Here is an 8,902-nt window from a genome sequence, read left to right as displayed (position 1 = left end):
GTGGTGGTGGTGTCTTGCAAAGGCGCCCAACCTTTAGCTTCTATTGTCTTATGCTCTCAGAGCTGGAACTCAGGACCCCATTCTCCCCAGATCCCCTGTGGATGTAGAGGAAGGGACTTGAGCAAGGGAAGGCAGTGACCCCCTGCCCACCCCTTCCCCCAGCCCTGGCTCTGTGTGATGAGATCACCTTTCAGGATTCTAGTCTTTATCTTAGTCTGGGGGAGGGGGACAAGGGGCCTAGATTCTCTCCTAACCTCCTCTCCTTTCCAGCCCCTTTCTTGCCTTTTTCCTCCAGGACACCTCCCCTTCCAGAATAATAATCCCCCAAATCAAACCCTGTCCCCTCTCTTCCCCAGTCCCCTGCCGCACTCTGGCTGGGGGACTCAGAATAAAAGTGCCCGGAATTGATGCTTTTCCTTCACATGCTGATACTCTACTTCCTGTCCCAAATCACCCAGCTGTTTTTTTAAAAGCCTCTCTCCAGAGCCAGCTGCAGCCCAAGGGAGAGGCCAGCTGGTCAGACTGAGGGGTGATGCCGGCCCCCATCACACTCTCACATCTGTAGGTCCTGACCCTTTCTTAGGCGAGGAACCCAAGGAATCTCTGGGTCAGGATCTTAAGCACAGCACTGCCGCAAACGTAACCTCTAGGAGAAAACTACTCAAGCCAAGGGCTGAGAACCTCCTTTGGGAGGAGAAGGGCTGAGGCCCGGCTCCTGTATAACCCAGCAAAGCACATGTGTGTGAACCCGGCTCTCTCCTTTTTCAGCCCAGGAACAAGCTCTTCAGATTTTCCCAGGATTTGGGAGCTTGGGGTGGGGGCAGGGAGGGGTACAGGGAGGGAGGTGTGTGACTCAGCTCCTCCCAGGAGCCTTGGTGGGGGACAGGGGACATAGCGTCCTACCCTAGTCCTCCTCCCCACTCCACCCCCCCCAGCCTTGGCCGACTCAAATAGGCCCCCTCCCTGTCCATTCCCTGCTCCTGTTTACACCGGGAGCCCCTTAGTCATTCTCTGGCTGGCTTTTCTACTCTCCCCAATATCCCTCCTCTCTTGGCTCTCTCTGCCCTTATAAGTCCTCTCCCAGTGGCCCCAACACCTCCTGCCTTCCCTTTCACATGGCTGCCTTTGCCTGGCCCTCCCTTCCTCTGCTCTGGGCCAGGCCTGAACTTGGGGTTCCCTCCTAGTTGGAGCTGCTTCAGTACAGCCCTCCAGGTCTGGAAGCTTCTGGAAGCTGTCCTAGAAAGGTCAGCCAGGAGGGACTCCCTAGAGGTCGTCAGCCTAACCCTCTCCTTCAGAAAAGGAAATGAGTATAGAAAGATGAAGTGACTTGTCCAAGGTCACGTGGCTAGCCAGTTAGTGGTGAGTCTAGAACCTAAGTGTTTTGACTGTAAACCCAGGCCCTCCCCTCTCAGTGCACTGCCCTCCAAATTCTCCGTCTCCTCTCAGCTTTTTCTCTCTGTCTTTTGTATCTCTCAGCTTGTCTCTGGCCCAGCCTGCGTCTCCAAGTGTCTCTATTTCCTTTCTCAGATCTGACCTCTCTGGCACCCTCTGTGCCTTCATTGCTCAATAGGAATGATTTGCTGTGATGACTGACTATTATTAATCATGGTCTGCTTGACGGAGGGGCAGAAGCGGTGAAGGGCAAGGGCAGATACTCACCAGGATCCTCCTGTCACCAGCCTGCCTGCCCTAAAGGCTGGAGCTTTCGAACCAGAAGAGTGAATTTCCACAGAGGCGCTCAGGATACATGTGCAAGATCTACAGCCAGGAGCCGTGGTGAATTTCAGTAGAGTGGACGAGGGGTGGGGACTATTGATAATGGTTTATTTAGCATATGCTATATGCCTGGCACTGGGCTTAACCTTCAACCCATCTTTATCCCATTTAATCTCCTGAACTCTCTGGCACTGAAGATATTATGGTCCTCGTTTTACTGTCAGGAAACTGAGCCCCGGAGAGTGAAGTGACAAAGCCAAGATCAACAGAAAGAAAGGGGCAGAGGTGGAATGCAAATTCTACCTCAACTGATTGAATTTGGGTATTCAAATTCAATCTGTGGCTGTGGCTTTCCCCTGCACTTTTATTTTTTATTTTATTTTTTTGTAAGGAAGATCAGCCCTGAGCTAACATCCATGCCAATCCTCCTCCTTTTTTGCTGAGGAAGACCGGCCCTGGGCTAACATTTGTGCTCATCTTCCTCCACTTTATATGGGACGCTACCACAGCATGGCCTGACAAGCAGTGCGTCGGTGCGGGCCCAGGGTCTGAACCCCGGGCTGCCAGCAGCGGAGCACGCACGCACGCTTAACCGCTACGCCAAGGGGATGGCCCCTCCCCTGCACTTTTAGTTTAGCTCTCTGCACCGGGCTGGGTTTCCACAGGAGGAAGATTCTGGAGCATGGATCTTTAACTTGGGTCCATTGTCCCTAGGGTGGGGTGGGGGGAAGATTGGGTACATGATCCATTAATTCTCTGAAACTGGAGGGAAGTTTTTGTGTGTATGTATGTGATTTCTCTGCAGTGAGACTCCACTGCTTCTTTTTATTTTCCCTCCCCTCAGCCCCAGTGCATGGTTCTATGTCCTAGTTGTAAGTCCTTCTCGTTCTTTTATGTGAGCCACCCCCACAGCATGGCAACTGACAGACGGGTGGTGTGGTTCCGCGACGGGGAAGCGAACCCAGGCCCCTGAAGTGGTGAGAGTGCCAAACTTTAACCACTAGACCATCAGGGCTGGCTTTATTGCTTCTTTTAGATTCTCAAAGGCCTGGAAATTCTGAGAGCACTGAGGCTGGATGTCTTGATTTCAAGGAATAGACTCAAGCCTTATTGAGCCTATAAGAAGCCTGGTTGGGTGGCATAGGCTGAGTGAGGTCTTGGTGAATTAAACTTCCCAACTGGTGTGTGGTAGCACACACAGATGGGTTGTAGGTGTGCTGAGACAGTTGTCGGTCCTCTCAACCCTCTCAGCCTGGAGAGATCTGGGACTGCCAGAAACCCCAGGCTTCTGGTGAGAGCGACCTCTCTTGCTCATTCCAGGGGATTGTACAAATATAATGTTCTCATGGTGATATGATGCAAAAAAGATTGGGAAGAGTTCTCTGCACAAAGGGGCCAGAGGAGCTTGTTGGTTTGTGGCTCCTGGATTTGGCCCTGGGCCCCCTCCTCCTGCCCTGTGGTGGGGTGAGGAGTGGGAGTCAGATCTCACAGAGGGAAGGAAGGAGGGATGCGTATGAAGATTATGGAGCTACAGGGGGATCTCTGGAAGTAGAGGAGGAGCCCCGTTACCCCAGGAGTCTGGGTCCCGAGCCTGCTAAAGTTGGGGTGTTGCTCTGTGTGTGTGTGTCTAAGAGAGAGAAATCAAAAAGTACAGGAGCAGACCATCTGAACCCTCAGGCTCTGTCATTGCCCTGACTCAGGTCTTGGCCTTGGGGAACTGATGGCTCCATCATCTGTGAGTCACCACCCACCACCCCCACTTCTTGTCTGACCCAGGAGAAACCCCTCCTCTGTGTCCCAGACCTAAAATAAATGCAGACTCCCCTCCCCTTTCCATCCCCACTTTGCTCAGCATACAGGAGGGGTGGGGTGGATGAAGGATGTTTGCTAGGATGACAAGACCAGTCCTGGGAGATAAGATGCTTGGGTTCTCTTGGTACTCTGGGGCTCTGAACCTAAAGATTGAGATTATGCCCAGATATCTCTGTAGGGACCAAACTGAGAGTTTTTCCAGGACTAGGTTGCGGAGGTGCAGAGGAACAGGGATTAGGGGAAGGGCACTGACAGGAGAGGGGCAGGGCTAAGGGGATACCAGGGAAAACATATAAGGCCCAGAGTTCAGAAGCAGCAGATCAATGGGAAGCAATTTCCCCCACCCCAGCTAGTGTCTTCTCTTCCAAACCTTCTTCAGTATTTCTATTCTTTCTTTTTTTGGCATTTTTGGAGGCAACAGGACTCTACAGCAAAATGCAACCACCCCAGATAGGAAGTTAAAAGGGAAATAAGATTCTCTGGGGTGTCCTAAACATTGACCTCATTTTATTTGCTCACCCACCCCACCTCCATTACTTTCCATCTTTTTTCTCCCCTTTGCTGCCAGGTACCTGTCTCTGGAGAGGAAAGGAGTGCCTGAAACTTCTGGGCTCGAGGGCCTGGAAGCTGGACGAGAGATCCATCCGGGGTGGGAGCTATGGGCGGGAGCATCGGTTTCCTGGGATGGCCTTCCCAGATGTACGCACATCTGGAGCCCATCAGGGAGGGACCTGGAGCACCAGGATTCCCAGTGCACATCCGACTGGGGCTGTGAGGGGCTGAGGATGAGCCAGGCGTTCCTTCCCACAGCCACAAGTTTGCCTGCCATTTCTAGCCCTCTCTTGAGAAGGATTACCAACCCCAGACAGGAAGTTAGGGCATTAGAAGAGGCTGGGAGGAGGGCAAGAGAGCCAGGGATTGCACCCAAAACCCAGACGTACCGTTTCACTAGCTTCAGCTCTTTCTGGCTCGATAGAGATGACAGCATCTCTGATCAGTTAGGAATCAGGGAGTGTGTGTGTACAGCATAGGTGTGCCATTTGTCCTTAACACAATAATAAATTTGCTGTGGCATCAGGCTGGGGACGGGGGCCAGCCTGTCCCCCTCCTTGCTTTCCATGAAGGTTCCCTGGACCTCTGGCACTCCTCACCTCTCCACCCCTAAACAAACACACACTCTCCTTTCCTGGCTGCAAATTCCTCCCTGTCCATCGTCACCTTGTAATGAACACATTTGTTTTCCAGGGATCATGTGCAGGGCTAAGAATAGGTCCATCCCCTTGCCCTTCCCTTCAGGGATCTCTAACTTGTTGGGGTGCTGATTTAGGGAGTAAATGGGGAATACAGTGATCCCTGCAAGGGATCCAGGTGTTCTAGCCGCCAGCCCCTGAGGGTAAAGTGGAAAGTCTCTGGGGCTGAGATGCAGGAGCTCAGTGACATAGAGCACTCCTGGGTGCGGGGCCTTCTCCCTTTTTTCCACAGCTATAGCTTGAGGGGGAACCAAGCCTTAAAAGATTCTTAAACAACCTCTGGACTCCACAGTTGTGGCTCACTGAGTTGAGATAATAATATAATAGGAGGTAGTATTGTATACAATTATAAATGGTTTATTTCTGGGTTTAACGTACAAAAATATATTGGGCTTCCTGTCTTACCTGCCGCAAAGGTGGAATGGACTATGCCCTTTGAGCCTCCACTCCTTCTCACTTCTGGCCTCAACCCTTCATTGGACTGCAAAGCCCCAGAGGAGAAGCCAAGAGGAGGGGCTCCCTGACCTTTTGGCTTAGATCCCTTTCAATAGCTGTCCAGCAGCTCAGAGGCTGGGCACCAGAGATCTCTCTGCCTCAGTCTCTGATCTAGGCTTGGCTAGAGGGTCCCAGCTGACAGAACTGTGGGGCTGGGAGGAGTGGTAGGGCTGGGGCCCTCAGGTCTCTAGGACAGAGGAGGGATGTGTGATAGAGATTGACCTGGGAAGAAGGGAAGTTTGGGGTTTGGGTAGAGAGCTGAGTGGCTGATGGAAGGAAAGGTGGGATGGAACTCTAAGCTTTCACCCTGGGGGATCAGTCCTTCAGGCCACACCCTCACACCCAGCCTGCCAGGGCTGGCCACACCCCCACAGCTGGCTGGGAAGAGATCTCAACCCTACCCCCCCACACAAGCCGATTGCTTACAGATGTTCTAGGAAAGGGGGGGTTGAAAGGAGGGAGTGTGGCTAGGAGGTACAGGGAGGGAAAACTGAAGAAAGGAGGGAGAGATCCAAGGAAGGGAGAGTGGGAGTTATGGTCAGGTGGGGGAGCCTGTGAAGATGAGGAAGAGTCAGAGGGAAACAGTGGGAGAGGGAGAGAGGAAATGAAAAATTCCCCTCACTGCTGGCAAATTAATCTTCTTAAATCAAGGCTTTGATGATATTACTTCTCAGCTCAAAACCTTCTATGGCTCCAACCTTCAACCAATAAAGATCTGTCTACTCTAAAGTGCCTAGAACCTGCAAGGCACATAGTAAGTGCCACTGACCGAGTGCAGTATACATATTTGAGTGCTAACTATGTACAAAGCTCAGTGGGCCATGGTTGGGGGAGAAAGAGGGAGAAGAAGGAGGGGGAATTGGGCTAGGATGGAGCCATAAACAAGGGCAAAGAGGTGGACACAGAGAGAGAGACCTCAGAAAGAGAGAAAAGGCAGAGCGAGGAGTGAGGGAAGGAGAGCTGGAGTGAGGAGTGGAGAGTGAAAGAGAAGGGGGTGGAGGAAGCAGGAAGGGGGTCCTGGGAAGATGGGAGGACAGAGGGAAGGCAAAAGGAAAGGAAGGAGAGAGAGAGGGAGAGGAATGTGCAGAGAGGGAGGCAGGGAGTGGAGTCACGGAGGGTGGGAGATGGATGGAAATGGAGGGACAATCCTTTCCTCTTGCTGGGGCAGGAACTCCCTGCTGGCCAAGGAGAGGCAGTTTGGAGCGGGCAGGAAGCCTGCAGGCCACTGGTCTGCTCCCCACCCCCTTCTCAGTTAGGACCCAGTTTTCTATGTCCTTTGCCATTTTGGGTCCTTGAATTGACTCTATTCCTCTAGTTGCCTGACCTCACCACCCTCACCACTTGAGTACAGATTTCTGGAGTCAACTTCCTCCCCACTCATCACACTGCAGGCCAGTCTCCTGTATCCCTCTTCTCAGGGTTCTTTCACTGAAGGGGGTGGGCAGGGATGAAACACACCACGAGTGTTTCCAGCTCTGGTCTGCTCTCCGTTCAATGTCCCCTATCCTCCGCCAAACTGGTCCAGGGCTAAGATGTTTGCGTCAGAAGTCCCTTTGGCCCCTTTCTGGCTCCTGAATCCCAGGGGTGGTATTTGGGGGTGGGAGGAGGGGTAAGGTCTGAGGTGGAAAGTCTGACGCTGAGTCCAGGCCCCCAGCCCCACTCAGACTGGCTGAGCTCATCTCTCCGAGCAACCACAGCTGGACATTTTCCATGTGATCACCTCAGGGAGGGGGGCGGGTTCCAGAAACCCAGACAGAGCTGACTGAGTTTTACAAGCAGCAGGCTTGGGGTTGGAGCACCCTCAGGTGCCCCCTTTCCACCTCTGTGGTGCCGTGCAGGGCTTTCCCTGCGGGAGGAGCAGGGCAGAGGAGAACCAGGCCTGGAGAAGAGCCAACGCTGGAATAGATGCCGGGCCCGTGTTGGCCCAGGTTTCTTTATCCCCGCACGTGAATGTTCACCATTTGCGCTGGCTGGGCTGGAAAAAGATCCTGTGTGATGTGAATGTTTATGTGAGGTGAAAACCTGTGTGTGCGTATGTGTGCGTGTGTGTGTGTTGGTGTGACTGTATGCACCGGTGGGGCATCTGTGTCCTGAGCGGTCAGTAGGCCAAAGCCGGGGTGTTTGTGTGTGTGTGTGAGGCTGTGATTGCCCCCCTCTCTTGCCAGCACAGTGGGAGGGGAGACAGCCGCCTAGGGATGAGGGCTGCCTGTTTGAACTCCCCCATCTCCCTCCAACCCTATCCATTCTCTAACCCATGGTCTTTTCTTTCAGCCTCAGATAACTGGAGGCCAGAGAAAGCAAGCCATAGAACAGAGAGAGGAAGGGGTCACTTTCCACTCCCGCAGAAGATATTGGGGCGAGGGGCTTCCAGGACTGGCTGGAGTGGGAGCCATCACCCAGCAGTGGATGCGGGGGCTGCTGTAAGAGTAGCCCCTGGCCCCCTGCCATGAAGGCTGCTGAGCTGGAGGTATTAGAGGGTGTCCAGTGTGGGTCTCTGCACCCCTTTCCACCCTCTCCCCCCTCCATCTCCCTGAGATGCTGGGACAGGCTAGAGGAGGTTGGTGGGGAGTGTTAGTGGGGAGGCAGGGAAGGGGGTGGGCAGGAAGCACTTGGCTGTTTGTTCCCTCTCTTTCCTGACTTCTTTGTGGCAGCAGACTGGCTTCCTTCCTCCCCTCAGCACCTTGGCTCCCAGCTCATTTCCGCTCGCTCATATGGCCTTAGCACAGCTCTCAGCCTGGCACAGTGGAGTTTATCCAAGCTGGGTCTTCTGGGAATGGGGACCCCTAGATGAGTGGGAATAGGGGCTGAGGGATGCAAATGAGATGACAGTGTGTCCCTCCCTCAACCTGGTCACGGTCAGTAGTCCCGGCTTGAACGAACTGTGGGAGGAGCTCACTGGCCAGCGGACGGGAAGCCTTCTGAACAAAGCAGGGACCCAGGTGTTTGGTTACCTGGGGCCTGCTTCTCCTTCAGCCTGGGATGTGGAAAGAGCAGGGCTAGGGAGACACCCCACCCCCACCCAGCCTAGCTTCCTTCTCTGTGTCCCTACTTGGCTGTCCTTGCCTCAGTCTGCCCCTGCCCCACCTCCCACCTCCATCCACTGCCCTACAAGTCAAGGAATGTAAGTTTCCTCTCTCACTCTCTCATTGATTAGTCATGGGCACCCCGATCCCCGCGGGAACCGTTACTCACCCTTGGGCCCCCCCTCACGGGCAGTCGTCTCCCCAGAACTGGCTGAATTCCTGTAGGCGGAGCTCACAGTGTTGGACTTGGGAGGGAGGCGGTGGGGGTTGTGGGTGGTGGGCAGTGTCCTAGACACAGGCAAAGCAGGAGCCCCCCCCCCCCCCAGTATACCCATACACAAGGGGAGATCGTACTCCTGTTCTAGCTACTTTCATGGCCATGGAGGTTTAGGCAGAAGGGGTGGGGTTGGGGTAGATTGTGTGCTGTGACTGTGGAGAAGGGCCCAAAGCAACTGAGCATCTAGTCCCTTCACCGGTGCTGGCTTAGGGGCCAGGATGAGGGCCTGGGGCCCGCTCTTTGGACTTGGCTGAGTGCCCAGGCCTGGCCTCTGTCTCACAGAATCAGACAGGGGCCTTTCCCAATAAGGAGCCTCCCAACTCTGGGTC

Source organism: Ceratotherium simum, chromosome 17, assembly GCF_057802395.1.
Source record: "Ceratotherium simum simum isolate JZ-2026a chromosome 17, ASM5780239v1, whole genome shotgun sequence".
Classification (NCBI taxonomy): domain Eukaryota; kingdom Metazoa; phylum Chordata; class Mammalia; order Perissodactyla; family Rhinocerotidae; genus Ceratotherium; species Ceratotherium simum.
Note: the sequence above shows the minus strand (reverse complement) of the source record.